The sequence below is a fragment of the Pinus tabuliformis genome, chromosome 3_2 (assembly GCF_031772625.1).
Source record: "Pinus tabuliformis cultivar Carrire ecotype Pingquan chromosome 3_2, CPIR1, whole genome shotgun sequence".
Taxonomy (NCBI): domain Eukaryota; kingdom Viridiplantae; phylum Streptophyta; class Pinopsida; order Pinales; family Pinaceae; genus Pinus; species Pinus tabuliformis.
Window position 1 is genome coordinate 980,082,211 of NC_142302.1, and position 19,439 is coordinate 980,101,649.

Sequence of the window (19,439 nt, forward strand, 5' to 3'; positions counted from 1 at the left end):
TTGAGTTTGGAGCTGGTGGAATTCGAATTTGCAGCAATGTTTTCTTGGTATCAACGTGGCAATGTCTTTCAACAGATTGCGATTGGAGTATGCTCTTGAGGGCAGCTCAAACTATATTGCATGGAAGGACAGGATGGAGGCAGTGTTGGATGATAATGGGCTGAAGGATTTCATAGAGGTTGATGTCCCAAAGCCTACTGATGCTGCGCAGGTTGATGCTTGGCAAAAGAAGACAGCAAAGTGTCGAAGGATTCTGTTGGAGGGCGTGAAGGATCGCATTGTGTCCAGCCTGCATGGTAAGACTTCTCCATACTTGATGTGTAAAGCATTGATAGATCTATTCCAAAGCAAGAGCGATCAGAGGAAGCTGGCACTCAAAGATAAACTCATAAACATCAAATGTGAGAAGGGAGACAGTATGCCCAAGTATCTCACAAAGTTCACTCAATGCAGAGATGAGCTGGGAAGTGTGGGGGTGACTGACGATGATGAGGACTTGGTGAGCTTGGCTCTCCTTGGTCTTCCAAAGAGTTGGCATTCCTATCAGGACTCTATCAATGGTCGGGAGAAATTGCCAGGATGGGAGAGACTTTGGTCAGATCTTGTGCAAGAGGAGATCAGGCGGAATCTGGTGCAAAAGGCAAGAAGCAGGACATGTCCAAGGTGAAGTGTTTTCACTGTCACCAGCACGGACATTATGCCACTAATTGTCCACAGAAGAAGAGGAACAAGCAAGCTGTTGGATCTGCAGCATGAGAGGCTCTAGCCTCACAGTTTGAGCTTGATTTTTCATTGATCGCATACTTGGTTTCAAGTGTGATGGGATCGGTGTGGTTCTTGGACAGCGGTGCGTCTTTTCACATGACAGGAGATCGAGATTTGTTTTCTAATCTGGAGGACAAAAATCTTGGAGTGCACATCGAGATGGGCGATGATGGTAGATACAGTGCGACCGGTGTCGGTACCATTTCCTTTGAGAGGGAGTCTGGTAAACCCTTTGTATTGAAGGAAGTGATGCATGTTCCAGGATTGAAGAAGAATCTTATCTCTGTGGCGATCTTAGAAGACAAGGGATATGATGTTGTTTTCAGCAAGGGAAAGGCTTTCCTGCGCAACAAGACAGCTGGAGAAACCCGGAAGATAGGGGATCGAGTGAGGAACCTTTATCGGTTGCATGTAGATGGATGTGCAGCAATGCAATGCAACGCAGAAGGATTGGTGCGCTGGGATGATGGCGAGCTATGGCACAGGAGATTGAGTCACCTTCACCATGGATCCTTGAAGATACTGCAGCAAATCACTACAGGGCTTCCTAAAGGCACTCTTGTGCAGTCAAATTAGTGTAAGGGGTGTAATTAGGGAAAGTTTGTGAAAGCCACCTTTCACGAGAAGGATAGTTGCACCACAATGATCCTTGAGAGAATTCATACAGACATGTGTGGACCTTTCTCAGTAGCTTCGACAGCAAAACACAGGTATTATGTGATCTTTGTTGATGATTTCTCTCATAAGTGTTTGATCTTCTTCATGCAGAAGAAGGGCGAGACATACTCAAAGTTTGGTGAGTTCAAAGCACCGATCGAGAAGGAGTCGGGGAAGAAGGTGAAGGCTCTTAGGAGTGATAATGGTGGTGAATACATCTCTGGCAAGTTCAAGGATTTCTGCAGTGCAGAAGGGATTCGAAGAGAGCTCATAGCTCCCCATAACCCACAACAGAACGGGGTTACTGAGCGGAAGAACAGAACGATCGTGGGTGCTGCATGAGCGATGTTGCATGATCAGGGCCTACCCCTTCACTTGTGGGCAGAAGCATGCAATACTGCATTATATGTGCAAAACCATTGTCCTCACAAGATACTTGGCATGAGTACACCCGAGGAGGCTTATTCTGGTAAGAAGCCTGATCTTTCTCATTTGAGGATTTTTGGTGCTAACGTTTACATGCATGTGACAAAGGATGCCAGGAAGAAGTTGGAGCCGACCACAGAGGTTGGGATATTTGTGGGGTACACTCATACACCCCACAACTATCGTGTGTATTTGCCAGACAGTGGTAAGACTGTTGTGTGACGAGATATAAAATTTCAGGAGGAGAAAGCCATGAAGTGTTCGCTTGAGAGGGAGCTACACTTGCATGCAGATGAGGAGCTATTAGTTCCTAAGGATGAGCTTTAGGACGTGGATCAGCCACAGCACAAGGTTCATGGAGTGGAAGATACCACTCATGCAGCGCCAACCATCAGAGGGTGAAAGCGCTTGACAGAAGCTGAGCGACTGGCTCAAGATGCAGAGAAATTTGTAGGACCACCTACAGCCCAATGCAAGCAGAGACAGTCACCTGATCAGTACACTGGATACATGGCTCTTGTGAGCAAATGTGTTGTGACTGAGCCATCCTCTTTCGAGGAAGCTGTGGAGGATCCCGCATGGGTAGATGCCATGGTGGAAGAGTATGATTCAATTGTCAAAAATAGTGCATGGGAGATTGTTCCTAGACCAGAAGGGAAGTCAGTGGTGGGTTTGAGATGCATCTACAAAGTTAAGCAGGAAGCTGACGGGAGTGTGGATAAGTACAAGGAAAGATTTGTTGCTCGAGGCTTTTCACAGATAGAGGGGATCGATTATGAGGAGACCTTTGCACCTGTCGCAAGGTATTCTTCCATACGGACGATTCTTTCTCTCTCAGCGCAGATGGGGTGGCACATTCATCAGATGGATGTGAAGACTACGTTACTCAATGGAGTCATTGAGGAGGAGGTGTACATTGAGCAGCCCGAAGGTTTTGAGATCTTTAGCAGCGAGTCACATGTGTGCAAGCTCAAGAGAGCGCTGTATGGGTTGAAATAAGCACCATGTGCCTAGTACACATGGATAGACAGTTATTTCACCGGACTTGGATTCTCCAACAGTGAGGCGGATCCTAACCTATACCAGATTGTGGTGGAGGGTAAGTTGCTTATCATTGTACTATATGTAGATGATTTGATTCTAACGGGTGATGAGTTGTTGATACTTTCATGCAAGGATGATCTTTCTAAGGAGTTTGAGATGAAGGACTTGGGCCTCCTTCATTATTTCTTGGGATTGGAAATTTGGCAGCGCAGTGATGGAGTATTTGTTTCTCAGGGTAAGCATGCTCAGGAGATACTCCAGAAGTTCAACATGCATGGCTGCAAGCCTGTTGATACTCCTCTTCCTGGAGGTTGGAGGAAGGAGGATGCCACTTTGGCAGAAGAAGTGGATGCCACTGTTTATCGACAGTTGGTGGGGTCGCTTATGTATCTGGTCAATACACGACTCGATATATGCTATGCTGTTAACCAGCTTTCACAAGCTATGGTTAAGCCTACCAAGCTCTTCTGGAAGGCGGGCAAGCATGTATTGCGTTATTGGAGAGGCACATCGGGATTTGGTTTGTGGTATAGACAGGAGGATGAGGTGAAGCTATGTGGCTTCACGGATGCAAATTGGGCAGGGAGCCCAACGGACAGAAAGAGCACATCAGGAGGGGTCTTCAGTATCGGGTCTGTTATCACAAAATCAAGCACTGAAGGGCTGCTGATCAGGTAGACTCTGTGTAACTGTTTCAGACCAATCTTTTGACTAAGGATTAGCCTCCCTAGCCTGAGAGGGCTCTCTCAATAGGTTATTGATTTTGAATATTGATAAGATGGCTAACTCTTGTAAGGTGAATCTAACAAACATGCTGGCTGGACAGACATTACAAAGACTTCCATTGGGCTTATGGAGTTAATCATACTTCAGTAAACTATAACACTGCTCATGCATAGAAGTCAGGGCATGTGATGTTTAAATACTCAAAACAACATCTCATAGAAAACCTCAGTTTACAAATACACACAGGAAATCAGAGCAGCATAAGTGAATTCTGAGTGATTGTGTATTTATACAACTGTAAAAACATAAAGGATAAAGCAAAACCACATATCTTGAGCATTGAAACACTGTATGAATCTTGAGAAGAAAAGCAGCAAATTGTATTACTGAAACTGAGTTTTTACACAAGCCAAAACAATACTCTGTTTTTTCAAATATCTAACCCTCATTACATAGATGATTCAGCTATATATAGAAACATAACTCTAACTACTTGGAGCTTCCTCCTCCAGCATGAGGGGAGCTCGAGGACTGCCACTAATGACACCTATCTGCTTTGCAACAAACTATTTAATACAATAACCACTAACTGAAGTTCTAAAGAGTTCTAATTTAATTATAACTCTAACTCTATCTCCTTCGTAGAATGATTCCTCCTTGCAGCTTTGACACCTGGTTTCCTTTTCGTTTGGCTGAGATGGCATGAAATGAGCAGTTAATGCCCCATGTTGGCTTTGGATACTGAAGGCTTTAATCTGCTCCGTGTTGGCTGAGAATATCCCTTACTTTTCGGTTCTGGTCCCCCATCACTTCGAATATGCAGCAGCATGTACTTTAAGTCTCTTTAATAACCCAAAAACAATAGAACACCACCATGTTTCCTGATGAGTTGGAGGCTTCGTTAATGGACAGGTGTGCAAGCCAAAATTCCATGTAGGCAATTCATTCAACACCCTATGACCGGCAATAAAGTGGCTTTATAACCGAAAAATTTACACTAAGGTTAACACATTTCACCTTTTTGAAGGCACACTTGTCTTGATCAGAATGGCTGGGATGTTTTCATTTGATATTTTACATAACCTTTAGGTGTTCCCTTTTGAAAATTCCCGCACATATTACCAAACTATTTATTTGCTTTAAAAACGCACATACTCTGTTTTTTCAAATATCTAACCCTCATTACATAGATGATTCAGCTATATATAGAAACATAACTCTAACTACTTGGAGCTTCCTCCTCCAGCATGAGGGGAGCTCGAGGACTGCCACTAATGACACCTATCTGCTTTGCAACAAACTATTTAATACAATAACCACTAACTGAAGTTCTAAAGAGTTCTAATTTAATTATAACTCTAACTCTATCTCCTTCGTAGAATGATTCCTCCTTGCAGCTTTGACACCTGGTTTCCTTTTCGTTTGGCTGAGATGGCATGAAATGAGCAGTTAATGCCCCATGTTGGCTTTGGATACTGAAGGCTTTAATCTGCTCCGTGTTGGCTGAGAATATCCCTTACTTTTCGGTTCTGGTCCCCCATCACTTCGAATATGCAGCAGCATGTACTTTAAGTCTCTTTAATAACCCAAAAACAATAGAACACCACCATGTTTCCTGATGAGTTGGAGGCTTCGTTAATGGACAGGTGTGCAAGCCAAAATTCCATGTAGGCAATTCATTCAACACCCTATGACCGGCAATAAAGTGGCTTTATAACCGAAAAATTTACACTAAGGTTAACACATTTCACCTTTTTGAAGGCACACTTGTCTTGATCAGAATGGCTGGGATGTTTTCATTTGATATTTTACATAACCTTTAGGTGTTCCCTTTTGAAAATTCCCGCACATATTACCAAACTATTTATTTGAATTTGTTAAAACAGCTTGTATTTGCCCTGAGGTATTTACTGCTTATACCTTTAATTGCTAAAACTCCTTTACATATGGCAGGGATCTAGATGTCCTCAAAATAATGAAACAAAGCAAAATTTTACAAAACTTAGAACAGCACCTTTCTTTGAACAGCAACTTCATTTATCAGCTAATTGGTCTAGCTGGGCTTTTAAGTCTTCAACCTTCTTCCACTGACCTAGCTGTGCTTCCAAGTCTTCAATCCTCTTCTTCATAGCTTTGTTTTCGGCTCTTAAACATATATTTATCTTTCTGATGAATTTAGTCTATTTGAGAGCTGGAACTGTCCATGTGTAAACATCAGCTACTGAATCCACCTGGCTTACTAGGTTTTTACTTCCTTTCAATACAGCTTTTCGATAATTAGCATACCTGACTGCAAACTCCCTAGTGGCATTCTTCACCTTAGCAATTTCATTTTTTGCTGCTTCTAACTGGTTCCTTATGGCTATAATATTACCTCCTTGGGAAATGATGACTGTTCTATTTGTGCCTTTTTGCTTGATTTTCTCTGCCTCCTCTGTTCTGGGCAATTCCTCAGCTACCTCTGTTCTAGGCAGTTTCTCGGCTTCCCTTACTTGCTTTCTTGTAATAGGTCTTCTTGGTTTGAAGATGAATTCATCACCTGGTTCATCAAACCTCAGTATTTTTGAAACCCTAGATTTCTTGGTGCTTTCCGGTGATGACTGTGTCAAATCAATGTGCACTGGTTCAATGTGCACCGGTTCAATTTGCTCAAACTCAATGGCCTCCAACAAATCACTCAGGCTGGCCTTAGATATCGGGCTTTCCTCAACAGCCAATGCTTTGCCTTTTTCTTTGCTTATTTGACTCCTTGTCCTCACTCTTGACACTGTTTCAGATCCACTTGGTCCAAGCACAGTCTTCTTATGATGAGCTTCTTTTTTTGCTGATGGCTGAGGTTGTTCTTTAATGATCAGTGGCTTCACTGATTTTCTTAACTGTGACTTGACCTTCTTTTTATCTTTTTCCTCCTTTTGAAGCTCAGCTATCGTGGGTTCTTCAACTGATTGTTCTTTTTCTCTAACTGGTTGTGGAGTAAGACCTGTTTTACTTTGGAAACCCGCCATGAAAATGAACGAGTTCCAGTCTCTACCAATTTTCTGAAGACCATCCAAAACTAACAATTTAGCCAAACCATGGTGAAATAAAGATGTTTCACAGTCGTCCTTCCTTAATTGCACCTTGTCACACATTTTGCTCAGATTGCGAAACAAGTAAAAGGGAATGTCTATGGATGCTTTACCAGTAAAATGTAACAGCAACTTAAAGTGATAAGAGTAGACCTTATTGTATCTTCCCTCACAGGTCAAGTACTTCTGAATACAAGTGAGAAGAAGGGCATAGTGCTCCTTAACATAGTTTCTAGGCACTGCTTTTGTTAGGTCTTCATTCACATGTGCTTCTTTTAAAAACTCTTTGCAGGGGTTCATATCAAACTTAAAATTCTTAAACCATTCTTGCCCCCCTCTTGGGATCTCAGTTACAGCAGCTATTGCCTCCGGAGACACTTGAACTTCTAACATAGCTATTTTAGAATTCAAACCGGTGAAGTTTAAAGCAAAATCCTTTGTTACCTGAGCATGGCCACCTTGCAGCTTCTTACAGAAATTCCAACAGTCGGCATCCTTGAAGGTTTTCTTCACGCCTTCATCTCTTAATGCTAGGTCTAAACCTTCAGGCTCTATTCTCTGACATTTTCCAGACCTATGTTCTTTCCTCTCCATTCTGCTTTTGAAATTTCCGCACAGACAATGACCAACAGCTTCAACTAAAATGGTGATTCAATTCTTTTTAACTCGGCCTCGCTTGTAATCAAGCTCACTTGAAAACAGCCTCACTTGCAAACTCAAATATATCATCACACAGGCTGGTCACTTATGCATCATTTACGATCATCATAAAGATCCATGCACGGTAAAACCCATTTGAAAAATATTTATGTGCATGTCTACAAATCTATTGGTGGAGTGATGGTTAATGAGCGTTTGGGAGGTACGCAAACTGACATGAGAGGACGGAAGTGGTGACTCATCAACAGACTTGACCCTTTGAGAAATATTCGCTGCAAAACGCACGAATCTGCGATTTCGCAGCGCGGTTAGTTTTGAATTGTCATAATGCGTTGCGAAACGGCTTGATGATGACGCGCTGCGGAATGGCTAAACAATGATTACGCTGCAAAACTGACCAATAAGAGACTGCGCTGCGAAATTATGAAAAGGATCGGTGACATGGATAAGACAAGACATGGCTTATGAAACCATGATGGTGGAGGATGACCAATAGGATTAGAGTACAATTTACATCAAACACCTTTAAAGCTCCAACCCTAAGTAAGAAACATAGAACAAAAACAATTTGACACCAACTTTTGACATTGAACTTGGACAAAGGATTATATACAAATGTTTATAGTTCTAAGTGATAACAGGGTCGACAGCAGTTTCTTGGTACAGTAGGAAGCAAAGATCCGTGGCACTCAGTTCAGCAGAGACCGAGTATATGGCAGCAATTTTAGCTGCATGCGAGGCTATATGGATGAGGAAGATTCTGGTCGGTTTGTTCAGTTCTCACTTGGATCCTACTGTGATTTACTGTGATAACCAGAGTTTCACTAAAATCTCGGCTAATCCTATATTTCATGATAAATCTAAGCACATTGACATCAGGTACCATCATATCAAAGATTGTGTGCAATGGAGAATCATGTTACTTTCATACATTCCAACGGAGGATCAGGATGCTGATATCTTAATGAAGGTGCTCACTAGGAGCAAATTTGAATACCACCGAGGCAGGATAGGGGTTGCTGATAATCCATATCTTGTTGAGAGGGAGTGTTGAGAATGCAACAAGATGATGGAGCTTAGTGGAAAGGAGTCGCCTTCACTAAGTGGGCCTGCAGGCAAATTATGGTGCAAAGTCTATTTTTAGACATATGGATCATGGTCTATGAGTTGCAGGATGTTGTTTATGGATGATTGACCATGTTGCGAAAAATAGATGGAATTCTATTTCTGGTTCACAGCAGGAGTGATCAAAGTCTATTTTAGACTACCGAGTTAAAAATAGAAAAGTCAAATATTATTATCTCATAATAATATTTAGACTATAAACTTTATCTTATTCTCTTTGAGCACTTCAGTTTGAGCTACAGATGTGGCACATGCAGATTTCAGAAGGAAATACGCTTTTCTTATGAGTCAGTTGAGCTATTTCATGCAGGACATTAGTTAGAACTCATGCATGTGAGTTCTGTGGAGTTGGATGTGGAATTGATGGAGTTGTGTTCAGTTTGACTTTGTTAAACTAGTTATAATTAGTCTAACTGCAAATAGACTAGTGATGAGTGATGTGAATTAATTGATTAAATTAATTCACTAATTATTAACTTATAATGCAACTGAAGAATACATCAATTAACTCAGTGCATGTACAGTTCAGTGGAGACAGGTGTTAGAGGTTGAGATTGCTATCAGTTGTGACTATAGTTGTGCATGAGATCTTGCACAATCAAAGGATTGAGTATGCCCATGAGAATTTCACAATATATGCCCTGTGAAATAGCCTGTGCTCACGTGATTTCCAGGGTGAGTGATTTTCACATGGTATTGTGTGCAATAGAGGCAGGCAAAGCAATGGAGAAGATTTGAACCTGTGACTTGTTCGGATCTGAGCTAGTTTTGTGTGTAATAGGTGGAGATAGTGCTGGATACTTGAGAGGAGTATTGTACTATGTATTGTTACATGTTCTCAATCATTAATATACAGATAGTGTGGGGTTTTTAGCTGTAAGCTTTCCCCGGGCTACATACTGTGTTAATGTGTGCATGCGATTGATGTTTCATTGTTTTTGATGCTGCTAAATTGATGATCAACGTAGAGGAGGTTATGGATTATGCATGTATTCTGAAATAGTGTATAATCAGGATAATCTCTGTTGAATATGTGTTTATTATTCAAAATTTCTACACGATGGAGAAGTCAGGGGAGATGTTGAGGGCGATTTACTCTCAGAATAGTATTTGGATTTAGATTTACTAGCCATTCATAGTTCGGGCCCTCCTTCTAGCGCCAAATATGTTGAAACCCCGAAAATCGGGTTCGGACCTTGGTTAGCAGCTCCTTTTCCGTTTGGGAAACTGGTCCCATTATCCCCAATTGGACCCACCATCCCAAACGGAAAAGGAGCTGCTAACCAAGGTCTAGACCGGGTGGGTATCCCCCTTGTTGTAGACTCGATTTTTGGGGCTTCAACACTGGTATCACCATTTACAGGACTGTGTGCAGAGGTAGATAATGTTGTTGCATTGTATTATGACAAAGGAACAAGATGTTGATGTTTTGAGAAAGGCATTTTCAAGAGGGAAGTTCAAGTTCCACAAGTGCAAGATAGAGGTGGTTGATAATCCCTTTCTTGATCGAATTTAGGCTTTTGTAATCCATATCTAGAATCCCTTTCTTTCTCAAAGGGACTGTTGAAAAATGCAGCAAGAAATTCTCAATTTGATTTTGCCTTGATTAAAGTGAGAGTATTCAACTTTCCACATCAAGAGACAACTTGGATTATGTTTTTAACCCACCTCCTCCCACATTTACCCACTTTCACCGGTTTTCCTGGGGTAAACATGAGATGAGGGTCACTACGATAAGACTTAACCTCCTATATGACCTTAAGGAAATGGAGTCTACAGCTTAAGACCTTACTGACTTTTCTCGGGTGTTACAGGACCACTAGGAGTTACCCAAACCCTCTAGGTGTCCAACCCATGAGTTAACTCTTTCCTTCACATACCTACCGCATCAGTTGCTCCCTCGCCAAGGCCTCTAAGCAACTATAACCCTCCAGTCACTCCCATAAGCTTGCTTCCAAGCGATTTTGTTTTTCAGTCGGTTCTATGCCAGCGACCTCGTATTCTGATCCCTTTTTCAGGGTTAAGTATCAAGCCCCTGACCAGAACTCAGTGAAACTTCCAGAAATGATGAATCACTTAGAAACAATGCTTCCAAACCAAGACTTGACCTGACCTCTCCATATTGGGATTGACATTCCATCAAAGACATGATAAACATGCAACCTACAAGTCATGAATGCATATCTAAACATAAGGGTCTGAATACTTATCTGAGGTTTAACAAGAAGGATTTGTGCCTTCTCACAATAGCTGTCATAACACCAACTAGGTCATGTATCCATTAACCAGACATTTATTGAATGAAATGTGATAATAGCCATACTTAGATCTATCATATAACTAAGATTATAACCAACATATGACCAGATAGATAACAATGATATAACATCCATTAAAGCCACATAATAACAAGTACATTTTGTGCCATATTCCAAGCATGAATGTGGGATATTCATGGGATAAACCAATCCATAAACAACGAAGGGAATCTGTTAACACTCAGGTTGTTCCCTTTGACTCCCAAGGGAATACGGCCGAGGTAACCACTAACCAATCTTTGGGTCACAGGTTCTAGCCTACCTATGACCAGAGAGGGCTCTCTCTTTATGATTTAACTTTGTTTGTATAATATTTTAGGCTAGTTATGATGCTCAAGGTTTTGTTTTGGATTTTGCTGGATGATGATTTCAGTCAAAACAGATGTATGTTTACAGGGTGATCTAGGCCATTGGGCATGGAGTCAGTGATGTTTAATTGCTTGATATGTCTGTGTTGATACAATAGTGATGCTACAGAGCCAGATAAGTGTCCAAGGAACAATTTTTTAAATCTGTAAATGGATGTGATGGAATCAGGGCGTGAAAGGCAGCTAAGGATCTTTCAGTAAGCTGATATGGAGAACAGTGGGAATATTACTTAGGAGCACTGAAGAATTCCTGCATAACATTCATATATATAGAATTGATACAAACATGAGCAATTAAGAATTCATGTTCATGATTAATTCTGAAGAAAACATTTCAACAACAGAGATTGAATACAGGGTGTGTACAAACATATCCTGTACTATTCTTTTTCTCTATTATTAGATTGGTGAAACATGCATATGATTCAAACAAACATAGGAATATGAAACATAGATTAAGAAGGCTTATTGTTCCATTAGACAGCATAGGAATTCTGCAACAGCACGTAGGGCATCATTGAGACATCAAGCATCCGAGAAACACTGAGATTTTCCAGCTTTTTGCATTAGATTATCTGAAAATATACAATACATTTGCCTTAGAGTGAAAATCACCAACCCCAAATACGTTGCCAGGGGAGGTATATATACAAAATTTACATCAGAAAATATCTAACTGGTGAGTTAATGGCTCATTAATATCGTGCCAACTCCTGGAGCGTTGCAGCTGAGAAAGTAAATGCTGTAGTAACTTCTTAGTGTATTAGCTGTCCAAAATGGTCAGAGAATGTTGACTTTGTGACCGATGGAGTCGGCTGAAGCCGTGCTGCCCAAAATTTGCGCATTTCCTATGTTTTGGCTTGCTGTCGCTGTCTTCATGCTGAGTCACCCTTTTCAGCTGCCTTGTATGCGGTCCAGATTCTGCTTTTTGCCTCTGACTGGGTTGAAGCTGACTAGGATTGATCAATTGAAATTACTGAGGCAAAATTTGCAGCATTGCCTGCCACCAATCCTCTTTGGGCAGTTGGTGTCTTCGTATTTTTACCAGGGTTTCATCTACCTCTGTATAGCCATAGAAATTTGGAGGAACCTCAAATAGGTGATTGATCTCATGTTCAATAAAAAACAGATTTTCAAGCTTATCATAGAGGCCCTACCCTGTTGGAGGCCCTGTTTCCTCAGAAGTACTGGCGGATGCAGTGATTTGATTTTCAATAAAATTTGTCATCCTGGTAGCATATTGCTCACGGGGGAGCAGTCTTCCTGTGCTAGTTAATAGGCTGGGCAATCCCTTTTCTTGCAGTGCTCCCATTTTGAGCTTGTATTCATCCACCTCAGCCTGCATTTCATGACATTTTCTTTCTACAGTTTGTGCAAAATTTCTGAGGGTGAGCACTTTTTTAGCTGTAAGGACAGCATCTGTTCTGTTAATGATGTTCAGGGCTGCTAGCTCCTCCTTAGTCTGATTGTTGAGAAAATTTATCATTCTGTTGGCCTGCTCAGGCCTGCTCCCTAGTACTGTTCTGGCTTTCTGGATCTCAATTTGTGCTTGGCCAATCAATTCCATTTGTTCATGCACTGTCTTGATTGACTTCCATTGTCTAGTAAGGGAGTAGTCAATACGGGCCCACAAAATTCTCTTTATTTCTGCCAGAGTATTTTCAAGTTTGAGCTCCTTTTCTAAGGCCTTTATTTTGTCTTTGAGGGCCTTAATTTCTCTAGACTGCTCTGTTATAGTCATCTTTGATTTGTCATATTTGGCCTCTAGTTCTGCCAATTTTTCCTTGGCCTGCTTGATCTCGGTTGCCTGAAGTTCCAGCTCTTTGATAGCCTTTGTCAAATCATCCATGTTTAAGCTGGAGTCAGGAGCTATTGTTGTTGTTGTTGCTGCTTCTGTTGTTGTTGTAGTTGTTGCAGGGGTTACTGCTACCTCTGTAGTGGTGGCAGTGGTTGAGGTAGTTTGAGGAGGTTGGGAGGTTGATTCTCCCTGTTTGTCTTGCAGTGCCTCTTCTAGCTCCTTCTCTAGATCAATGACTTTTTGATTCAGCTGCATTATTAGATCAAGCTGATCTTCAGACTCTTTTTCCTTTTGCAGTTCTGTTGTTTGGGGGTGCTCAGTAGGAAGCAGTTTCAGCCTTTTCTTCAATGCAGCAATATCATCTTCCTTCTTTTTCATGAGGGCCCTCACACCCTTTGGGTCCTTAGGATCATGTCCTAGGTCCACGATGATGTCCTCCAGTGTCTTAATCCTGTTGTCCTTGGCCGTGGAGGACATTCTCTCGAAATCTAACTGAATGTTGGTGTTCTTCAGCGACTCTTTCAATTCATGGGCCATTGTGGCCCTGTCTACCAAGGTGGCATAGACCATTTCCCCCGTTTGTTTGTGCAGCTCTATCTGGTCCATGGGGTGAATGTCCTTTGCCATGACTTCCAGCTTTGTTTTTACAAAATCTGCAGCTGAGTGAGGCTGCGGCACCTTGGGTTTGAAGTGGCTGAGGATTATCTTTTCCTCTTGTATGTCATACACTGACATCAACCTCTCTTGCTTAGCTGGTGTTGCATTGAGGAATTGCTTGTATACCTCCACTCTCAACAGCTCATTTTGTGCTTTTATCTCTTTGAAGGAAGCCTTGGTGCTTGAAGGCTTCTTGCTCTGCTAAGTGGAGGAGGACACCTCCATGCCAAGCTGTAATCCCTGCTCTTGCTGAAAAGAGCTTGTAGCCGTTTGCTGACTGTCTCCTCCTTCCTTCCTTGGACTTTCAATAACTTCTTCGCTTATTTCTTCTATGACTGGGGAGTCAACCTTTTGCCTCTTGGCTTCCGGTAGCTGGGAGGATCCACTAGCAGGAGTGGACTCTTCTCTGTCTCGTTTCTTGCCCCTTTCCTCATGTGCAGGGGTCTGCAATGCAGGCACTGCTGGTGGTTCTGTTTGTGGTGGAGGGGTTTGCTCTTATTGCTGCCCAATTGAGGAGACAGGCTTTTCTTTTACTATCTCTTCTTCAGCCCCCATTATTCCCTTGCCCTTATCTGTGCCTGATGATGCTGTAGATGGCGCCTGGGTGGCTGGTGTAGTTGTAGTAGTTGAGGTTCCTTCTCCAACTGGATGCGGCTGCTTGAAAATTACCTGCTGCACAGAATCTAAGTCAAGATTTTTTTCCAAATCCTTGACATTTCTTTGCATTATTTCTTCTTGAGTTAGTTCCTCAACTAATGTGTCTTGTAACCATTCTTGCTAATTAGCATACTGCTCAAATTGTGGAATTTTACAGTGCTCATAGCCTAGTAGCCTGTACTTGACTCTTCTAGCACTGATGAAGCCTTCAGGGTCATAAGGGACCCACCAGAAGCTTCTTGATAGCTTATATTTATCTCTGAGGATTTGCTCAGCCTCTTGCCATCCCTCTTTTTTGTTCATGATAAAGGGGCCCAGGTGGTGTTTGAACTTGAGGTGGGCTTTCTTCTTGGCACTATGAAAGTGGGTGAGGTCAGAGTTAATAAGCTACCTATAGTACTCCAAGGCGAACAGTCTCATTGGTACATATCTCGGGAGCCTATATGGACAGAGCTCGCAGCCATAAATTCTGATGACTGTATGATTTTGGTATAGGTAGCAATCACCTATTTTATAATTTTTGGACAACTGCAGAGTTTTTTGGATTTCAAATGACATTCTAGGAGGAGGGGACCTCATCAATAGGCAAGAGACCGGGTAGACAAATTGATCAATAAATTCACGGTATGAATATGGTGAATCTTGGACTTGGTGGAAAACTGATGACCAGAAAAGGACAGACCTTCTTTCTCCTCTAGAATCCAGCTTCTTGATAGGGCATTGAAAGGCCTCGGATTGATAATACATGAACAAGTGGTAGATGTATGATGAATATTTGAATATACCCTCCCTGTCCACTTTGAAAAGTTGGTCATGTATCTTGTTGGCTATGAATTTAGCAAAGTTATATTTGTAGGTAGGAGGTTGGCCTGGGCTATAAGCAGCTAATAACACCAGCACTGTCTCATCAACGAACTCACTGGTTTTATAGCCCAACACATAGGAAATCATGTCAACCAGAAGTTGGCCTACATCAGTAAAATGGACATGCAAGAAAGGAGGTGGCCCTGTGGGCTGGCGGTCAGCTCTCATAAATGTCCTGGTGATCTTCTCAATGTCAGCAGCGGAAAGCTTGGCACCTGTATCCAGTAGATAGTTCATGGAGAAGGGATACAGCAGCTGAGTTTGTTTGAAGTTGAGCATCTGGTTGATGGATTCAGCATTAATGTGGAAGAGTATGCTCCCAGATGGAGACTTGACAGCTCTGTGATTTGGATCATAATTCTCAGCACATAAGCGGATGATTTCTGGAAAAATGTTAACAGATGGGAGAAAGTAATGAGGCAGATTGGATTCCCATATCCCATATGTGTCATTGTTGCTCAAATAGTTGTCCCTCAATTCCCGGAAGGTCTGCAAATGGTTCCTGTCACCCACAAGGTCTTGGATGAGGTAATCTCTGTCAGCAAGAGGCATGGCCTCAAGCTCTTTGTTAGGTGGATTCATGGGGGCAACACTGAGAGCTGTGGGTGCAGGTGCAGCCATTGTATAGTCCTCAAGTGTTATCTTTGAAATGCAGTTTCTGAATGTAACAATGTAAATGTAATAGCTTGTAAATCTTTTCAGAAGTCAGGTGGCAGACTGAATGCAGGTGATGCCAGATATATCTTCAATGAGGAGTAAGTAGATTGAACAGACTTGCCTCTACTTTGCTGTGGTAAATTCACAAGGATTATGAACAGTGAGGATAAATTGCAGAGGGGGGGCAGGACTATAAGCTGGTGAAATGCAGTTCTTCAATTATGTACTCGGCAAAAGGGAACAATGCCGGGCAGTTTGGAGGGTAAATTGCAAATTAAGGCCGAAAATGATTGTTCAACAGTGAATTTTGAACAAGGGGACAATGTGGATTGTTTTGGGCCAGCATTTACTGAATGACAGTGTTTAATTTAGGATTTACCAGGTATTTAGTGGAGAATTTTGCAGAAAAATGGCAAGAACACGGGCAAATGGGTAAATTTCGGCAAATACCTGGATAATTAACGCCGAGAGCTGCCGGGTTGAGCGATGGACGAAGAATGCAGTTGAATTGGCGAGTGGAGGCGTCCCAAACTTTGAATTCGCGGCGTGGAGGCAAATTTTCGGAGTAAACGAGTCAAACGGCTCTCTTTCTTTCCAGCGAAAATGACAAAAACAGTTGATTTTCGCGTTTATAACGGCAAAATTTGGCAAATATGGGTTTTTGGCGCTTTTCCGCCGATGACGTCAGCATGACGTCATCGGCGGGCCCGGGTACGGATGATGACGTGGGTGCTGAGTTGGAGGCCAGCGTGGCGGGACACGGTGGAGGGGCGCGGGGGCGACGAGATGGCGTGGAGGGCGACGTGGCGAGGTGGCGGGGGCCTTGGGCCTGACGTCATCATGACGCGGGAGTGACATGACAGGGGAGGCGGTTTGCGGGAGAGCGGTTTCTGGTCTCCCCGCACCGCTATTGGGGAAAGGCGGTAAAGGGGAGAGGGGCTCCGAACAACCCCGGGGGCCGCCACGCGTCCAGCGTACGGGAGGAAAACCACCTGCTCCCCGGACGCTAAAGCGCGGCAGGTCCACAGGGGAGAATGACCGCCCACCTTTGGATCGGGGGCAGCAGAAGATCGGCGGCTGGCGGGCGCCCCGACCCAGCGTGCAAGTTTGGGTGGGGACCGCCAGACAATTAAATAATATTTAATATGGCGGGGTCAAAAACTTTGGTTAGGGGATTTTAATGGGTTTTAAACATATGTGGGTTAATATGTCGGGGTTTCAACCAAATATTTATCATTAGGTTTGAGCGGGGGGAAGGGGTTTTCATATGTATTTTCGGAAAAAAGGGTAGGAGAGGGTTTAGTGTAGGCTATTATTCTAACCAGGGGTTAGAGTAATTCCCAAGTAAGGGTTGACTATAGTCCCTGATGGACTAATGTCTCCCATATAAGTGCTAATTAGCTATAGTGCTAAAGGGAGGGGATATTTATACATTTTCTGGGTTCTTTGCATAGAATGCTATAATAGTAGGGGGAGGGGTAGCACTTAGGGATTTATATAGTAAAATTAGAAATTAATATGAATTGGGGATGTGAGAGAGGAATAGAGAGCTAAGTTTAATGAGTAAACTTAGATTTAGAAGCAGATGGGAGTGAAGAATGATTTTACACAGGAAATGTGGCTTCTTTTCAGAGAGAGAAGTCACAACTTGACATGATATCTACAAATGGTAGATGTAAGGAGGACTGTTTAGGCAGATCCTGCAGTGCTCAAGGGGATGTTAGTAAGAAACTTTTGAAGGGGATGAGGGAAGTTAGTGATGGTATGGTAGCTTGCCAAATAGGCCATTGCTCTTGCCTTTCTCCTGCTGTTGAGATCAGATGTGAGTTTTCTCATGTCATATGCTTAGATCTTGTATTCTGCAACCTTCAACTGCCTACCCTGCCTAATATGCCTAACATTCTTTCTTCCTTTGGATGGGTGCACTTAGCCTTGCAAACCCTGATAATTCTCTTTTCTTTTTGTTGTCCTCCTATCTAAATCTGCCCTTATAACTTCCAAGGGCCCAGATTAAGCAGTTGGGCTCCTTCCTTTCTCTATCCACCTAGTCATCTGTCAAGCTTGAACTGTTTGAGCAGGTACTTCCTTTCTAGTCTACAACATGCAATTTAAAACATGGAGTGGCCCAGCTTGAGCTGTTGGACCACCCATCAAAGTAGCAGTGGAATTTTGGATTAGCCACTTTCACGGTCTTTATTTGGGGTTCATTTCATTTATTTTTTCTTTGACCAGTTCATTTTCTTGCCTTTTGATTATTCTTTTAAGGCATACCCTCTTTACATTTTTTAACTGTATGGTTTCTTTCACAAAAATGGAACCTTAGTAGCACGGAAATGAACATTTTTTGGCACTTCCACTGTCAATCATGAGAAATGAAAACCTATTGGTATAGGAGGCTAACAGAATCCAAAGTTTAAACCACCTCCACCCTCCCTAAACCGTGATCTCACCAAAACCATCTTCAAGATCACAAAACCAAATCGAGCTTGGATGCGTCATAATTCCTTCACCATCCCTTGAGGAGTTTTCTTGTCTCCACCCTCCTATTGAGGGCTTCTCGACAAAAACCATCTCCACCCCCAAACCTTGGTATTTCCCTAAGACCACCTCACCCAGATCTAAAAACTTTTATAAATCCAGAGCTCAAGCGAGAAATAATCCCATAACCCCATGGCTATCCAGAAATGGAAAGCCAAGGCTAAAAACCATTGTTAAAACCCAGTAAAATCCATGCCACCAACAACAATAAAACCAAATACACTAATGCATGTACCATCCATGCCAAAACCAGCTAGGAAATCACAGATGCAACAAGTTACTTGCAAGTATCCTTACTAAAGCTACTTGATCCAACCTTTCCTTGCTTGCTCATTGCTTTCTTTTGCTTTCCTTGTCCTTCCTTTACTTGCTTACTTTCCTTCTCCTCTCGGTTCTCTTCTCCTCTCTTAGACTAATTCCAAAGCTAAACTAACAAAAGGCTACAAACTTATGCTTTGATGTCTTTTTATTATTGATGCCTCTAATTTCTTCATTTTCCTTATTTTTACTTCAATTTCCTCCTCACATTCAACCTGTGACCTTTCACCTCCCTTTTCTCCTATTTTTCTTTATTTTCATAAATAAAATTCCAATAATACCTCTTTGCCTTTTCAAATTCTTTTCCATTGCCTTTGCCAATTTCCCTTAGCCATAATACACAACAAGTGATTCCCACTAGGATACTTTGCCCAACATTCATCTTGGAATATGTGTCCCATGACCTTGGTCTTATTTTGCCTTTATTAACTTTTATTACATGAACTTTTAACCTGGGGTTGTTACAAACCCCACCCCCTTAGGGGAACACCGTCCTCGGTGTTCTATGACCCGTACAACCAACAAAACCGCTGAGAACCAAAACATACTTACCATGGATCTTTATAACTTAGTTAGATGCAGTATTTACAATGAACAACCTGCTCAAAAGAAAAACCATAATCACAAAAATGACAGCATGACAACCATACCGCTTATTGGAGCTTTATAACGCAACTTGAGGTGTATTTACATACATGTACATATATAAATATACCAAAACTACTTTGCCTCAATTGGGAAATAATGAAGGATACATAGCCCCTATATGATAAACCATCTCCCATGTAGCTTC